Below are 18,889 nucleotides of genomic sequence, written 5' to 3'. Positions count from 1 at the left end.
TCCACGCAATTGAATTACCATTTTGTCAGATAGTATCATCTTTTATATTCTGAAACTCTAAAACAGCCCATAAACGTCAGATATTTTTATGGTTGTCAGTGAGAAGGTCAGACTGTGTAATATTGTAGCTGCATCAGTGGTTTTATTGTGCCTGGTCTGTCTGCCTCTAGGACAAAAGGAGTGGGCCACCTTGGCTGACACCATGGCCCTGACCAGACCAGCCTCCAGCCAGCTCTACCCAGCCAACATTCACTTACCAAATGACTTCCGAGAACTATTTCATCTCTCTCAATCAAGCTTTTTCTCTACTGATTCAGGACAGGGATTGTCTATTAGTCTTGAATGAGCCAACGGACAAATCATTGGGATAATAAAGTATCACTTGACTTGATTTAGTCACCAACTCTGGGAACAAAGAGAGGAGCCTTCCGCCCAATCAACCACTCTTAAAAAGAGATTTAAAAGAGGTGGAGGTTCATTCTAGCATACAGCATTCACGTATAGCCATACAGCCTTTTAATTTACAGTACTTTCACATCTCCACATAAATCCTCCCATTGTTTAGTCTGAAAAAGGGCATTTTCTTATAGCTGTTCAGAACAGCCTGTTCTATAGATGTCAGTCTGACTCTCTTGGGGACAAGAAACAAAACCTACATTATTTAGAACTTCTAAAAGGTTTGTGAACAGAGTTGGTGCTTGGTTAAAAAAAAAGAAGTTTTATCTCTCATGTGAGCAGCTAAAGAAACGACAGAAACTGCTGAAAAGGCTGGAGTTAATTCCTTTCTTTCTTCCATTCCTCTGAGAGTCTGTTCCTATCTGTCTTGCGGTGCAGTGGGGCCTTGCAGGGAGGGAGAGAGGGAGCCGTCCTGCTCTCCATCTCCATGCCAACGGCCCAGTGTTGTGCTTTACCGAGTTGAGCCAACTGGCCCACACAACTCCCAGTTCCAGTGTGAAAACACTGCAGAGCTCTGCCCTGTCATTTCAGACTGTAACAGTACATTACCGTTAAATTTCTCTCTTCCTTTCTCCTCTCTCTTTCCCTCCATTTAGAGGTCTAAATAGGCCAGGCTGTTAAATGTTCTTTCTCTCTCATCTTGAAAAATGCTTTCAGTTGGCCTGGTTCCTGGTGTAAATTATTTAACATGGAACACAATGAAAGGAAACTTTAGAAGAAACTTTTGATTGACAAACCATTCTTCACATTACCCTCATAGTAAAACGTCAATAAGGATTCTGGTGGTGCTTTTACTTTCCAGTTTCTACATGGGAACATTAGCAGCATCGCTGAGCTTAACGGGGTCAGGCACAGCTTGTCTGAGTGAAAGTTAATTGAATCAGTCTTTTAGAACACCATGTAGCAAGCTGAAACAGACTGTGTTGTAGCGGTCAGAAAGAGCAAGCTGAAACAGACCATGTTGTAGCGGTCAGAAAGAGCAAGCTGAAACAGACCGTGTTGTAGCGGTCAGAAAGAGCAAGCTGAAACAGACCGTGTTGTAGCGGTCAGAAAGAGCAAGCTGAAACAGACCGTGTTGTAGCGGTCAGAAAGAGCAAGCTGAAACAGACCGTGTTGTAGCGGTCAGAAAGAGCAAGCTGAAACAGACCGTGTTGTAGCGGTCAGAAAGAGCAAGCTGAAACAGACCGTGTTGTAGCGGTCAGAAAGAGCAAGCTGAAACAGACCGTGTTGTAGCGGTCAGAAAGAGCAAGCTGAAACAGACCGTGTTGTAGCGGTCAGAAAGAGCAAGCTGAAACAGACCGTGTTGTAGCGGTCAGAAAGAGCAAGCTGAAACAGACCGTGTTGTAGCGGTCAGAAAGAGCAAGCTGAAACAGACCGTGTTGTAGCGGTCAGAAAGAGCAAGCTGAAACAGACCGTGTTGTAGCGGTCAGAAAGAGCAAGCTGAAACAGACCGTGTTGTAGCGGTCAGAAAGAGCAAGCTGAAACAGACCGTGTTGTAGCGGTCAGAAAGAGCAAGCTGAAACAGACCGTGTTGTAGCGGTCAGAAAGAGCAAGCTGAAACAGACCGTGTTGTAGCGGTCAGAAAGAGCAAGCTGAAACAGACCGTGTTGTAGCGGTCAGAAAGAGCAAGCTGAAACAGACCGTGTTGTAGCGGTCAGAAAGAGCAAGCTGAAACAGACCGTGTTGTAGCGGTCAGAAAGAGCAAGCTGAAACAGACCGTGTTGTAGCAGTCAGAAAGTACAAGCTGAAACAGAAACAACCCATGCCAACAGTCAGCTACAGAGGGTTTCCAATCTGTGATCGCCACCGGCTGCCTCTCCTCCATAGACTCCAATCATACTGTCTTTAATCAATGCTCTCTCTAATCAACATGTCTATAATGGTCATCTTTACACACAGTCGCTTGTTTGTGCTTCCTGGACAATGATGGCCTCGGGTCCATACAGACAGGCGGTTCTACAATTAGACTGACTAACATGGCAACAAGCAAGCTGTGAGCCATCGCTGGGTTTTACGACCTAACTTGTTTGGGTGTGAGGAAGGGGAGCTTGTCTTTGATTGGCCACTGGTTTGTTGACTAGGAGGAGGAGAGGAGAGAAGGGAGAGGGTTTATGGGATTCCGCCAGCAGCACTCACTAATCACAGGAAGTGACCATGGGAGGACAGGAAGTAGTTGAGTGTAAACAGCCAATAAGGAGGGGGTTCCTTCTATAAACAACAACAAGAGGCTAAGCTTCCTTCTGCATGATGTGTACATACAAGCCAGCCATGTGTAAGTGAAAAGCTGTTGATCCACTCAAATGTCTGAACAACAGGTTTACATTTTCCCACAATGGAAGCAAAGAAAGTTTTACTTATATTAGTGTTTGTCTGTGAGTGTAGAGTACAGCAGTGAAGGCTCCTCAGAGGAGGAAGGGGAGGACCATCTTCCTCAATGAATTTCATAAAAATAAAAATTGTAAAACATTGAAAAAGTTATCCTTTTTAGATAAAACTATACTAAATATATTCACGTCACCAAATAATTGATTAAAACACACATTGTTTTGCAATGATAGTCTAGAGTAGCCTCAACAGGGTAGCGTCATGGTGTAGCCGGAGGACAGCTAGCTTCCGTCCTCCTTTTGGTACATTGACTTTGTCATGACTGTCCTGTGAGGATCCAAATAGGTCAGATCATCTTTGCAATAAATAACTTCAATCAGACCCTCTCTCACCCACAGAGGGGGGGAGGAGGGAACTGGTCAAGGAGAGAACATTCAGACATCCCTCTCCAAATTCAGCCAAGGAATGTGCCTTGATTTTAAGAAACTCTAACACGTTCAAAAGCAACTACTGGAACAATATTTCTAACATAGAACGTGGGGAATGGTCAGAGGCAATCTGGAGACCACTGGTGACGTTTCGGGTGTTATTTTGTGATGTCATTAAAAATGTTATAACGGAAATACTGTAACTTGGAAAGTATACACACTATATGTGTGAAGTGTCCATCCGATGCGTTGTGCATGAAATATGAAAAATGATGAAAATGTTTTTGTTAAGAGAGGGACATGATTTTAGGAGCCATAAGAGATAATAGTTTTACATAACTTTGCACAGTGACAAGTCACGCCATTGAGTGAGGTCAGCCTGACGGAACCGCCCCTTTTGAACTAACTGTATAAAATTATGGGTTAAGAATGAACATGTCAGACCAGGGAGACGTTGAGCTGCAGCTCACTTTTTATTTTTTCTCCCCAATTTCGTGGTATCCAATTGGTAGTTACAGTCTTGTCTCATCGCTGCAACTCCCGTACGGACTCGGGAGAGGCGAAGGTCGAGAGCTGTGCGTCCTCCCGAAACAACCCAACCAAGCCGCACTGCTTCTTGACACAATGCCCGGAAGCCAGCCGCACCAATGTGTCGGGGGAAACACCGTACACCTGGCGACTGTGTCAGCGTGCACTGCACCCGGCCTGCCACAGGAGTCGCTAGTGCACGATGGGACAAGGACATCCCTGCCGGCCAAACCCTCCCCTAACCCGGACGACGCTGGGCCAATTGTGTGCTGCTCCATGGGTCTCCCGGTCACGGCCGGCTGCAACAGAGCCTGGACTCGAACCCAGAATCTCTAGTGGCACAGCTAGTACTCTGATGCAGTGCCTTAGGCCACTGGGAAGCCCGCAGCTCACTTTTAAGGTGGTTTAAACTTTGAATCTTAACACGAGGTAGAGACGATAAAGTCAACTCCCGGACAATCACTGGTACGACTGATAAGCTGTCCTAAGTAAAGTATCTAGAAAAACTAATTTAAGTGGGACCATTCCATTACTCTGTTCAAATCATCGTATTACGCTACTCTCATCACCCCACTGGGAACCATCGACACAGCTGGCTAGACTATCGTCAATGAAGCATCTTCCAGAGCAAATGGAATTAGAATCAAATCTGTAGTTCTGTTCAGGACTACACAACAAGTCACCAGATACCGGACGGCTGCCGGATACCAGACGACTGCAGAGGAGAACAACAGTAGAAGACTGGTGGGGACCCCTTTTGGACAATCAGAGCCTTACAAGCGTGTCACGCAAAGGCCCAAACAAGCCCCTTTCCAAGAAGGCCCAGCTAGGAGAGATGCATGGCAAACCAAGGCATTTCCACGTAAATAGATTCATGATTTCTTACTCCAAGCAGGCGGCGGTTCATGTGCAAAGAATAAGTGAGAGTAGTTTCTAAATGTACCAACGTTAAGTGTTTCTGTCCCTCTCTCTCTTTCTCGCCCTCTCCATGTCTTTTGTAACAAGCAGCCATATCGTTGTCAGTCCGCTAGGGACCTGTTTCTAATGTATTATGTGTGTATGTTTATTCTGTGTTCCCTGGGTGCCGAAGACATGGATGTCGATTATGGCAGCCCTCCGCACCTCTCTGATTCAGAGGGTTTGGGTTAAATGCGAAAGATGCATTCAGTTGTACAACTGACTAGATAACCCCATTTAGTTAGCTAAACCAATTTGTGTAGTACTGAACCATAAGCAAGGCTGGGGTTTTTGCAGATGCAAGGAGGTTAAGACTGTTCAGAATGATGATATGATTAATAAGTTGACTGTTTATGGATGTAATATGTACAGACCTTTAGAGTTTAATTTGGGAGATGATAACTCTTTAAAGAACTTCTCTTGTGGTGCCCCAAATCCTAATGAGTTAATTGTTACATGATTCATTTAATTTAATCGGGTAACAATTAAACATAGTTAGTTGATTAGATAAATAACAGTCATCTGATTAATGAAAGTAAAGTCACGACAACTTCAATACATAACCTCTTGGTTCCATAGACTTACAGAGTAACTATGACAACTTCCAGCCTATCAGAGCTCTTGCAGCATGAACTGGCATGTTGCCCACCCAATCAAATGATCAGAGAATGAATCTAGTACTGAAAGCATAAGCTACAGCTAGCTAGCACTGCAGTGCATCAAATGTGATGAGTAGTTGACTTAAAGAGAAAGACAATAGTTGAACAGTTTTGAACAAATTAATTTCTTAAAAAATGAAGGAGAAGCAAGAGAGAAATAGAGAGAGAGAGATTTCGTATTTTTTTTAGTTACTCAAACACCCGGCTCAAACAGAAGGATGTGTTAGCTAGCTGGCTATGACTATCCAACACAACACTGGAACTCGTCAAATTCAAAGTAATCTTTTGGTTTTAATAATTTATTTCCACCGGGGCCCCGCCGGTTTAACTGCTTAACTGGGTTTACTAACACACTAGTTCTATTAACTATGTTGACTAGGACGTTACTTTAGCTAATATGGGGACAACGATGTAGGCTGTGTGTAGCGGTTATGGTTTGGCTTGGAAAGATTTTTTTTCCTAGTCACATACAGCTGATGTGTTGTTCATTGAAGTCCACAAACGAAGGGAAATGGTGAGAGGAGACTGCATAGAGGCTACAATGAAGACAACGTGGCTATGAAAGTGAACTGTGTTTATGCGTGATTAGGGGTTTATTCATTCCGCCGATTCTGATCGAAAACGTTTCTTAAACTGAAGCAAACAAAACATGGATAAGAATTCCTGAATTTGTCCAATAGAAACTCTCATTTGCAACTGTTGGACTAATGATCACACCCTCGATCAAATCAAATCAAAGTTTATTTGTCAGGCGCGCCGAATACAACAGGTGTAGACCTTACAGTGAAATGCTTACTTACAGGCTCTAACCAATAGTGTGAAAAAAAGGTGTGTGTGTGTGTAGGTAAGTAAAGAAATAAAACAACAGTAAAAATACATTTGAAAATAACAGTAGCAAGGCTATATACAGACACCGGTTAGTCAGTCTGATTGAGGTAGTATGTACATGTAGGTATGGTTAAAGTGACTATGCATATATGATGAACAGAGAGTAGCAGTAGCGTAAAAGGAGTGGTTGGCAGGAGGTGGGACATAAAGCAGATAGCCCAGTTAGCCAATGTGCGGGAGCACTGGTTGGTCGGGCCAATAGAGGTAGATGTACATGGATGTATGGTTAAAGTGACTATGCATATAAGATAAACAAAGAGTAGCAGCAGCGTAAAAGAGGGGTTAGGGGGGCACACAAATAGTCCGGGTAACCATTGGTTACCTGTTCAGAAGTCTTTTGGCTTGGGGGTAAAAACTGTTGAGAAGCCTTCTTGTCCTAGACTTGGCACTCCGGTACCACTTGCCATGCGATAGTAGAGAGAACAGTCTATGACTGGGGTGGCTGGGGTCTTTGACCATTTTTAGGGCCTTCCTCTGACACTGCCTGGTATAGAGGTCCTGGAAGGTAGGTAGCTTTGCCCCAGTGATGTGTTGGGCCGTACGCACTACCCTCTGAAGTGCCTTGCGGTCAGAGGCCGAGCAATTGCAGTACCAGGCAGTGATGCAACTGGTCAGGATGCTCTCGATGTTGCAGCTGTAGAACCTTTTGAGGATCTCAGGACCCATGCCAAATCTTTTTAGTTTCCTGAGGGGGAATAGGCTTTGTCGTGCCCTCTTCATGACTGTCTTGGTGTGTTTGGACCATTCTAGTTTGTTGTTGATGTGGACACCAAGGAATTTGAAGCTCTCAACCTGCTCCACTACAGCCCCGTCGATGAGAATGGGGATCTCCTCGGTGCTCCTTTTCCTGTAGTCCACAATAATCTCTTTAGTCTTGGTTACGTTGAGGGATAGGTTGTTATTCTGGCACCACCCATCCAGGTCTCTGACCTCCTCCCTATAGGCTGTCTCGTCGTTGTCAGTGATCAGGCCAACCACTGTTGTGTCGTCTGCAAACTTAATGATGGTGTTGGACTCGTGCCTGGCCATGCAGTCGTGGGTGAACAGGGAGTACAGGAGGGGACTGAGCACGCACCCCTGGGGAGCTCCAGTGTTGAGGATCAGTGTGGCAGATGTGTTGCTACCTACCCTCACCACCTGGGGGCGATCCGTCAGGAAGTCCAGGATCCAGTTGCAGAGGGAGGTGTTTAGTCCCAGGATCCTTAGCTTAGTGATGAGCTTTGAGGGTACTATGGTGTTGAACGCTGAGCTGTAGTCAATGAATAGCATTCTCACATAGGTGTTCCTTTTGTCCAGGTGGGAAAGGGCAGTGTGGAGTGCAATAGAGATTGCATCATCTGTGGATCTGTTTGGGCGGTATGCAAATTGGAGTGGGTCTTGGGTTTCTGGGATAATGGTGTTGATGTGAGCAATTACCAGCCTTTCAAAGCTCTTCATGCCTACAGACGTGAGTGCTACGGGTCTGTAGTCATTTAGGCAGGTTGCCTTTGTGTTCTTGGGCACAGGGACTATGGTGGTCTGCTTGAAGCATGTTGGTATTACAGACTCAATCAGGGACATGTTGAAAATGTCAGTGAAGACACCTGCCAGTTGGTCGGTACATGCCCCGGAGCACACGTCCTGGTAATCCGTCTGGCCCCGCAGCCTTGTGTATGTTGACCTGTTTAAACATCTTACTCACGTCGGCTACGGAGAGCGTGCAGGCAAGAGTGTGTGTGAGGCCGTATTGAATGTGTCACTGTCTGTCCACTTGTCATTGTCTGTCATCTCAAATGTTTATCTCGACCTGTGTACACCTACATTGTAAACTTTCATTCAGAGGCTAGGTTGCAGCAACCTCACGATGGGTACAGGGAAAATGTCAGTATCATGTAGTATCCTAAACCTATTCATGTTACATTGAGCTGGGTGAATGGAATATGAATGACAGTCATCCAACATGCTGTAATAGAAATAAGGCCATTCTCATGAGAAAAAAAAATTGTCCTCCCTCATCATAAACGGCACTGACCACCACTGGAGTACAGTATCTGTCTGTGTCATTGTTTAACCACACGTCACCGTGCCAGTTTTAAAAAGAGTGTCCTTGTCAAACAATAATTATTTATACCCAAACAAGCTAGCAGAGCTCCAGCATCACACCTCCAAAACAAACACAGTCCCTATGTGTGTGTCCTACCGTGGAAATACACCCCAAGGTGGTAACACAACAACATGCTGGCCCCAAACCATGCCCGAGCCAAGAGTTTATCAGACCAGATCCAGGAACGCATGATGAAATCAATGGGAGTATGGGAAAATATCAGACTCCCACTGCAATCACATAGACAAATACACCTCTCCCTGTCACCTCCCCCAAGCATGACCAGACATACAGTACAGTACGATCAGTGGTGCATGTTGTCTCTCTGTGCATGACAGCACCTGTTTCACACTTCCCTCACCTGTATTATACAGTATTACCGTGCCCCCATTACATCACTGTTACAGTGCGTCATCCTGCACTCAACCAATCTCTGACAGAAAGTGTCTGGTCTGTCACTCTGTCTGACGTACTGACTGAATCAACGAACGTCAGACTGTGACTAATTGACTTAGTGTCTGACTGACTGGCTACGACATGATTGATTGACTAAGGAAATTCTGAATTCATTTGACGTGTGGCTCACAGACACACACCTATCAGGCTGAGTGTAGATCAAAATAATATCATGTTTGTGTGAGATCAGACTGCAAGAGGAGGAGTAGATGGGAGGCATGCAATACTTACACATGTTTATACACATGCACAAACAGGTACAATACCCAAGGCTTTTACAAATGACAGGAAGTGTAGATATGGGCCAAAATCCCCATGATCCCGTTGTTAATGGTGATCTCTATCGCTGCAGAATAATGTCGACACTATGGTATCTGTATGTACCCTAGCAAAGTAACAGGTCATACACACAGTTATACATCGACTTTGTTCACCAAGGATCTCGAATAACAACAATGAGCTCTTTTTTTGTTGGCAATTTGACATCCATTTGGAGTTCTATGGTAAGTTTACAGTAAGGGGCTGCAATAACAACATACATGATTCCAGTATACAAACAACCCCAGCAAGATAGCTGAATGTTTATGTTTGACATCATCACTTCAGATCGCCGGATGAGATAAACCAGTGAGCGTGATAAACTTCCATCAACAAATTCATGTGAAGCCCTCAAACAGAGGGGTATAGTAAAAAAGCAGGTTCACTGAGTTAGCTAACTCGGCTAACTTGTCTAAATGTTCTGAAATAACTGAGTATTTTTTGGGGGGGACGATAAGCTTCAAATGAGCATGGTCTCTTTGACTCAACAACCAACAACACATATCTGAGTTTAGCTTTGTTTTTACTTTGTAGTATACCCCTCAGGTGTGAGCTGCGCGCACACAAACCACACCAAACTAAACACACACAGAGACAGTACACACATGTAGGCCTACACCTGCGCACAAGCTCTGCCTGAAATTAGCATTTTGGATCATGTTTTTAAGGAAACACCTCAAATATCTCCGCCCCGTCCATCTGAGGGCAAGCGAGCTGATATAAGACAGGTAAGTTACCCAACCTGGTGTTAGGGCTGGAAAATGCCAGTGCGGCAGTTTTTATACATGACGAAATTGCAAACTAACGTGCTTTTGACACTAGCACCACCTTAACGCCAGCCGAAAATAGAGCCCTTAATCAGATCCGTTTCCACATGAAGGAGCATGTAGGTCAAACCTCCAGTCAGGTTTAGAACCAGTGTTAACCCATTTACCTGACCCACATCACAGGCTGACTCAACACCATGCAGTCCCACTCTGAGAACCTCATTCACCCCATACACACAAAACTCATACACACCCTAACCTCTCAACACACACAAAACTCATATACACCGTAACCTCTCAACACACACAATACTCATATACACCCTAACCTCTCAACACACACAAGACTCATATACACCCTAACCTCTCAACACACACAATACTCATATACAGCCTAACCTGTCAACACACACAATACTCATATACACCCTAACCTCTCAACACACACAAAACTCATACACACCCTAACCTCTCAACACACACAAAACTCATACACCCTAACCTCTCAACACACACAATACTCATATACACCCTAACCTCTCAACACACACAAGACTCATATACACCCTAACCTCTCAACACACACAATACTAATATACAGCCTAACCTCTCAACACACACAATACTCATATACACCCTAACCTCTCAACACACACAATACTCATATACACCCTAACCTCTCAACACACACAATACTCATATACACCCTAACCTCTCAACACACACAATACTCATATACACCCTAACCTCTCAACACACACAATACTCATATACACCCTAACCTCTCAACACACACAATACTCATATACACCCTAACCTCTCAACACACACAAAACTCATATACACCCTAACCTCTCAACACACACAATACTCATATACACCCTAACCTGTCAACACACACACAATACTCATATACACCCTAACCTGTCAACACACACAATACTCATATACACCCTAACCTCTCAACACACACAATACTCATATACACCCTAACCTCTCAACACACACAATACTCATATACACCCTAACCTCTCAACACACACAATACTCATATACACCCTAACCTCTCAACACACACAATACTCATATACACCCTAACCTCTCAACACACACAATACTCATATACACCCTAACCTCTCAACACACACAATACTCATATACACCCTAACCTCTCAACACACACAAAACTCATATACACCCTAACCTCTCAATACACACAATACTCATATACACCCTAACCTCTCAACACACACAATACTCATATACACCCTAATCTCTCAACACACACAATACTCATATACACCCTAACCTCTCAACACACACAATACTCATATACACCCTAACCTCTCAACACACACAATACTCATATACACCCTAACCTCTCAACACACACAATACTCATATACACCCTAACCTCTCAACACACACAAAACTCATATACACCCTAACCTCTCAATACACACAATACTCATATACACCCTAACCTCTCAACACACACAATACTCATATACACCCTAATCTCTCAACACACACAATACTCATATACAGCCTAACCTCTCAACACACACAATACTCATATACACCCTAACCTCTCAACACACACACAATACTCATATACACCCTAACCTCTCAACACACACAATACTCATATACAGCCTAACCTCTCAACACACACAAGACTCATACAACTCTCCCTAATCCCTCCCCCCCTGGTTTGGCTGAGTGCTCCTCCTCAGTAGAGAGCTGCCCAACTTTCCATGGACATTTCATAACCCCCTTGATTCAGCTCCTAGCTCAGATCCTTTGAGGTGCTTTATTGGCAGCAGTAGTCCCTGACATTTTTCATATAGACAACAAAGGAAAACAGAAAAGCCCTTTTTTTTTAATCAACTTCCATTCCATGTCTCTTTCCTTGTCCCACTTCAATTTCTCTCTGTCTTTGTTCTCCTAGACTTCCAAACGTATTTTCAACCTCTCCATCTTCCTCTCTTTCACCTCCCTCCGTCTGTACCCTATCACCTCCCTCTCTTTATGGTTCTAATTGCACACACACCACATAAAACAGAACCAGACTATTTTCTTTCCCCCCCCCTTTAAACGCTGCACAGAGCGTGTGGCTCATTCCAACTAGACTAACAGTTCAGGGCTGCTCCAGCTCCAATCACCCCCTTCTTTATGTCTCTCCCTCTCTCCGTCCATCTCTCTCTCTCTCTCCCTCTCTCCGTCCATCTCTCTCTCTCTCTATCATCTGTGGAGCCATTTCATATATATAATAGAATAACAGGTGAGGAGTACCGAGAATGAACAGTGAGCTCTCTCTCTCTCTCTCTCTCTATCTCTCTCCCTCCCCTGTCTCTATCTCTCTCCCTCCCCCTGTCTCTCTCTTCTCCCTACCCCTGTCTCTCTCTCTCTACCTCCCCTGTCTCTCTTTATCTCTCTCTCTCCCTCCCCTGTCTCTCTCTCTCTCCCTCCCCTGTCTCTCTCTCTCTCCCTCCCCTGTCTCTCTCTCTCTCCCTCCCCCTGTCTCTCTCTTCTCCCTACCCCTGTCTCTCTCTCTCTACCTCCCCTGTCTCTCTTTATCTCTCTCTCTCCCTCCCCTGTCTCTCTCTCTCTCCCTACCCCTGTCTCTCTCTCTCTACCTCCCCTGTCTCTCTTTATCTCTCTCTCTCCCTACCCCTGTCTCTCTCTCTCTACCTCCCCTGTCTCTCTCTCTCTCCCTCCTCTGTCTCTCTCTCTCTATCTCTCTCCCTCCTCTGTCTCTCTCTCTCTTTCTCCCTCCCCTCTATCTCTCTCCCTCCCCTGTCTCTCTCTCTCTCTCTCTCCCTCCCCTCTATCTCGCTCTCTCTCCCTCCTCTAACTCTCTCTCTATCTCCCTCCTCTGTCTCTCTCTCTCTCTCTCTCTCTCTCTATCTCTCTCCCTCCCCTGTCTCTCTCTCTCCCTCCCCTGTCTCCCTCTCTCTCTCTCTCCCTCCCCTGTCTCCCTCTCTCTCTCTCTCCCTCCCCTGTCTCCCTCTCTCTCTCCCTCCCGTCTCCCTCTCTCTCTCTCTCCCTCCCCTGTCTCCCTATCTCTCTCCCTCCCCTGTCTCCCTCTCTCTCTCCCTCCCCTGTCTCCCTCTCTCTCTCTCTCCCTCCCCTGTCTCCCTCTCTCTGTCCGGTGAGACGGAGTGTTTTTCTTTATTGCAGGAAGGCTCAAGACATTCTTCCTGGGATTGGAATGGGAAAGACATCGCCATCAAACGGGATTAGCAGCAGGAGTGGAGAGGAAGAAGGAGAAAGAGGAGGAGAGCCAGAGAAAGAGAGAGGAAGGGAGGGGGTAGAAACCAGAGAACCGGTGAAGGACTGGTACTACTGTTCTTTCCTGACAGACACTATTGCGCTAACTAATCAGACAGACCCCAAGAGTGGCACCACACAACTGGCCTATATAAGCATACCTAGTCTTTCACCACTAACACACCACGGACACAACCCACAATAAAGCAACGGGCACTGGACTACTGTTATCCATACATCAACTCACACTACAACTCCTTGCAAACTCACAGACCCTACCACCCTTAGTAAAGCAGTCATTTGCCTGCAGCCCTCCTCTTCAGACGAACCACTTCCCAGAGCCTTCAGTGAATGAATGGGCTTCTATCTCTGCCTCCCTAGGTCCTATAAACCACACATCCATACTCCAACACATGCTTTTAACATTAACTGGGTGAGCGGCTGGCAAAGCAGACAGAAATAAAGGAAAGGCATTCCTGGCTCTCCTTCTCTATCATTTGTCTCTCTCCTTATTCTGCACTCCCTCATTCCCTCTCTCAATTCAACCCTTCGGTTTGAACGTTTTTTTTCCAGAAGATTTTGTGATTTTAATCCCATCTGTTTTAGCTCGTGAAGTTTTACTACAACGGCAACACTGTATTTCATTAAAGCAGTGAGGTAAGCATGAAGCAACAGTGGCTGTGCTAATGTGGTGTGCTCATTGTTCTCTCTCTAATGAACTGAACATGACAGAGAGTTAATGAAAAGCATCTTGCTCGTTGCTGCTCACCCTCTCCTGGCTTCCCCTCGTCCTTCTCTCTCTCTCCATAAACAATTACTTCCACTGAAGTGTGTTCAAAAAAAAACATATTTTTGTTTAAAAAAGTTGTTAGTACCTTCAGTGATGTGGTCCAGGTGAGTGTGTCTGTCTGGTGCTCAGGTAGTCCCCAGGAGGTGTGTGTGTGTGTGTGTGTGTGTGTGGTTGTTTCTGTGCCGGTCTGCCAGGTAGCAGAGCAGCATATATAGAGCAGCCAGCAGCCAGACAGTGACAGACTCAGCCTCTCTCTCTCCCTCCCTCCCTCTCTCTCTCTCTCCCTCCCTCTCTCGCTCTCTCTCTCTCTCGCTCTCTCTCTCTCTCGCTCTCTCTCTCTCTCTCTAACTGCATGAGTCAGCCTGAGCCTGTCTGAGAACCACCTCTTTCACAATAAAAGCTTGGCAACACGGCCCACTGATCGAGAGACTTCCCTTTCAGAACCAGACTCCAAGAATAACAACACCCCACTATTTTTGAGTCAGAGACAAAAGACTGAAAGTGAGAGAGAAAGAGATAGATTGTGAAAGAATTGCGACAGCTCGAGGCAGACGCCCAGATCGTATTACATTAGGGTACCTGACGTATGTTTATCGTATTGTTATTTCGGACTAAGATCTGATGTATAATGTTCCCACTGATTCATGGGAAATTAAGTTCCTGAATCAGAGAAGAAATTCATCAAACATGTTATTCTCTCTTCCTCAGATAAGATACAATCGGAAGGGAATCTCCGTTATAAAGTCTCTATTATGGCTTTATACTGGCGGGAAATATAATCCATATTATGTTCTGTGTACTATAGCTTTCATGGGTGGCACACAGAAACAGTCTCTGCTGTGCTTTTCATATGTTTACAGACCAGAGTTAGCATTATCTACATGCCAGCCACATAACAACCAAATAGTCTGTGCTTTATTTAACTGACAAACGTAGCCATAGCAGTCTGTCTAGGAACTAGGATTAGTTCAAATAGTGGATCACACTTACAAGGCCACACAATCCATTACAGACTAACAATCTTCCACCACCACCCCCACAGATCTGGAACATGTCAACAGTTTTTTTCCCCCAGAGATTTTGGCCTTCAATTTTGGGAGGCAGACATACATTTTTGGTGCATTTATCAGTTCTGTTTTGGTGTGTAATGTCTATTTGTAGGTCGACCTGTGTTCTCCATCTCATCTGCTCTGCTGTTGTCTCTCAGTGGCTGGAGATGAGTCCCAGAGGAGAGATACGGGGGCGAGGGGGCGGGGTAGGGGTCAGGGGGCGGGGCCAGGGGGTGGGGAACATGGGGGCGAGGGAATGTTCAGTTCCTCTCTCAGGACGGCTCAGTCATCTCCCCAGTGTCGAGTCACACCACTCACGGCCAAGTCAGCTTCTATGTATCTCACTCTCCTGCTTATGGAAGACAGGTTCAACAACTGTGTGAGTACTATAGTGTTGTAACGGTGATGTATGTATGCAATATGTTGCTGACTTTACAGTATATCACAGACACCCTGTAATTCATGTCACTCTGCTCGCTATAAAGAGGAAGTTGTGTCTACGTTTCCTGGGTGTTAGGATGTGCGTCTGAGCGCATCTGGGTACCAGAACCCCCCCCGCACGCACACATGCAGGCACACACACACACACAAACAAGGGCAGGGATCTGGACGGCAGCTATAATCAGAGGCTGATTGACTTAATGCGGAAACAATGTGATTCTCAAAAGCGTATGGCTGCTAGAGCTCCTCTGTGTTTAGAATGCCATTCCCTCTGGGAAACAGCCCCTGCTCTCAACAGGGCATCACTAAGACCTCTGTTTCCATGCTGTCAACTAATAAGCATACTCTCTCTCTCTCTCTCTCTCTCTCTCTCTCTCTCTCTCTCACACACCACTCTCTCACCACTCTCTTTCTCTCTCTCTCTCTCTCTCTCTCTCTCTCTCTTGCTCTCTCTCTCTCTCTCTCACACACCACTCTCTCACCACTCTCTTTCTCTCTCTCTCTCTCTCTCTCTCTCTCTCTCTCTCTCTCTCTCTCACACACCACTCTCTCACCACTCTCTTTCTCTCTCTCTCTCTCTCTCTCTCTCTCTCTCTTGCTCTCCTCTCTCTCTCTCACACACCACTCTCTCACCACTCTCTTTCTCTCTCTCTCTCTCTCTCTCTCTCTCTCTCTCTCTCTCTCTCACACACCACTCTCTCTCTCTCGCCTCTCTCTCTCTCTCTCTCTCACCACTCTCTTTCTCTCTCTCTCTCTCTCTCTCTCTCTCTCTCTCTCTCTCTCTCTTGCTCTTCTCTCTCTCTCTCTCTCTCTCACACACCACTCTCTCACCACTCTCTTTCTCCTCTCTCTCTCTCTCTCTCTCTCTCTCTCTCTCTCACACACCACTCTCTCACCACTCTCTTTCTCTCTCTCTCTCTCTCTCTCTCTCTCTCTCTCTCACACACACCTCTCTCTCTCTCGCCTCTCTCTCACCACCCTCTCACCACTCTCTCTCTCTCACCACTCTCTCTCTCTCTCTCTCTCTCTCTCACCTCTCACCACTGTCTCTCAATTAAATTTCAATTTCAATTCAATTAAATTCAAATTCAATTGAAGGGCTTTATTGGCATGGGAAACATATGTTAACATTGCCAAAGCAAGTGAAGTAAATAATAAACCAAAGTGAAATAATCAATACAAATTTACAGTAAACATTACACTCACAAAAGTTCCAAAATAATAACTAAATTTCAAATGTTAAAGGGAAAATAAATAAACATCAATGTGGGTTGTATTTACAATGGTGTTTGTTCCTCACTGGTTGCCCTTTTCTTGTGGCAACAGGTCACACATCTTGCTGCTGTGATGGCACACTGTGGTATTTCACCCAGTAGATATGGGAATTTACCAAAATTGGGTTTGCTTTCAAATTCTTTGTGGATCTGTGTAATCTGAGGGAAATATTTGTCTCTAATATGGTCATACATTTGGCAGGAGGTTAGGAAGTGCAGCTCAGTTTCCACTTCATTTTGTGGGCAGTGTGCACATAGGCTGTCTTCTCTTGAGAGCCAGGTCTGCCTACGGAGGCCTTTCTCAATAGCAAGAATTTGCTCACTGAGTCTGTACATAGTCAAAGCTTTCCTTAAATTTGATTCAGTCACAGTGGCCAGGTATTCTGCCACTGTGTACTCTCTGTTTAGGGCCAAATAGAATTCTAGTTTGCTCAATTTTATGTTAAACCTTTCCAATGTGTCAAGTAATTATCTTTTTGTTTCTCATGATTTGGTTGGGTCTATTGTGTTGCTGTCCTGGGCCTCTGTGGGGTCTGTTTGTGTTTGTGATCAGAGCTCCAGGACCAGCCTGCTTAGGGGACCCTTCTCTAGGTGCATCTCTCTGTAGGTGATGGCTTTGTTATGGAAGGTTTGGGAATCGCTTCCTTTTAGGTGGTTGTAGAATTGAACGCCTCTTTTCTGGATTTTGACAATTAGCGGGTATCGACCTAATTCTGCTCTGCATGCATTATTTGACTACCAGAATCCAGTGGGTTCTGGTAGTCTTAATAGTTGATTTTAAGATTTTATTTGATCATGTATATGTTTTTGTTCTTTGTTATAGGGCCAAAAAGATTGGAGAAGTGGTTTACCCATACATCTCCATTTTGGATAGACAACTCTTTGTGTTGTTGTTTGTTTATTGTTTTCCAATTTTCCCAGAAGGGGTTAGAGTCTAGGGATTCTGCAATTACATTGAGCTGATTTCTGTTCCTTCTTTTTCCGTAGTGTATTTCTGTATTGTTTTAGGGATTCACCATAGTGAAGGCGACGACTCAGGTTTTCTGGGTCTCTATGTTTTTGGTTGGATAGGTTTCTCAATTTCTTTCTTAGGTTTTTGCATTCTTCATCAAATCTTTTTGTCATTGTTGTTCATTTTCTTCCGTTTTATGATAAATATTTTTAGATTTGATAGGGAAGCTGAGAGGTCAAATATACTGTTTAGGTTTTCTACTGACAAGTTTACACCTTCACTACTACAGTGAAGCGTTTTGTCCAAGAAGTTGTCTAAAAGGGATGGAATTTGATGTTGCCTAATTGTTTTTTGGTAGGTTTTGTCACTACTTTCCTTCCTTCTATAGCATTTCTTGATCCTCATGATTGAGTACTGCTCTGTTCAAGTAGACTGTGATTCTGCTGTGATCTGATAGGGGTGTCAGTGGGCTGACTGTGAACGCTCTGAGAGACTCTGGGTTGAGGTCAATGATAAAGTAGTCTTCAGTACTACTGCCAAGAGATTAGCTATAGGTGTACCTACCATAGGAGTCCCCTCGAAGCCTACCATTGACTATGTTCATACCCAGCGTGCCACAGAGCTGCAGGAGTTTTTGTTATGTTGTCGTAGTTGTGCCTAGGGGGGTATATAGGGGAGGGAATGCTGGGCAGGTAGGTGTTTGTCCCCCTGTATGCTGAGGGTATCAGGTTCTTGTCCAGTTCTGGCATTTAGGTCGCCACAGACTAGTACATGTCCCTGGGCCTGGAAATGATTGATTTCCCCCTCCAGGATGGAGAAGCTGTCTTCATTAAAGTTTGGGGATTCTAGTGGGGGGATATAGGATATAGGTAGCACATAGGACATTTTTCTCTGTTAAGATCATTTCCTTTTGAATTTTTAGCCAAATGTAAAATGTTCCTTTTTTGATTAATTTAATAGAGTGAGTTAGGTCTGCTTTATACCAATTTAGCATACCCCTGAGTCCCTTCCCTGTTTCACACCTGGTAGTTTGGTGGATGGGACTACCAGCTCTCTGTAACCTAGAGGGCAACCAGTGGGTCCACCTCCTCTACGCCATGTTTCTTGTAGGATGACAATGTCTGTATTTCTGATTTCTTTGGTGAAGTCCAGGTTCCTGCTCTTTAGGCCAAAGGCAGGTGACCTCAGGCCTTGGATATTCCGGGATGAGATAGTGAAGGCTTTGTGTTCCATGAAGAGTCCAAT

General features: G+C 44.9%; 1 protein-coding gene across 6 annotated transcripts in view; it reads right to left on the bottom strand.

The window, feature by feature from the left end:
• The window catches only part of LOC106584205 (palladin), a 135,740-nt gene that overhangs the window by 16,014 nt on the left and 100,837 nt on the right, over positions 1-18,889 (bottom strand). Inside the window, exon 1 of one of the 6 annotated variants that reach the window (XM_082967980.1) lies at positions 14,014-14,196. The exons of 4 other annotated variants lie outside the window; for them this stretch is intronic. The gene's annotated coding sequence lies outside the window, so the exon portion shown is untranslated. Of the gene's footprint in view, positions 1-13,907; positions 14,197-18,889 lie in introns of those variants that run through there. One more of the 6 variants, XM_082967981.1, reaches the window with a different exon arrangement.

This window comes from Salmo salar, chromosome 23 (assembly GCF_965601325.2).
Source record: "Salmo salar chromosome 23, fSalSal1, whole genome shotgun sequence".
Taxonomy (NCBI): domain Eukaryota; kingdom Metazoa; phylum Chordata; class Actinopteri; order Salmoniformes; family Salmonidae; genus Salmo; species Salmo salar.
The sequence above is the reverse complement of the archived record's forward strand: the minus strand, read 5'-3'. Positions and strand labels throughout refer to the sequence as shown.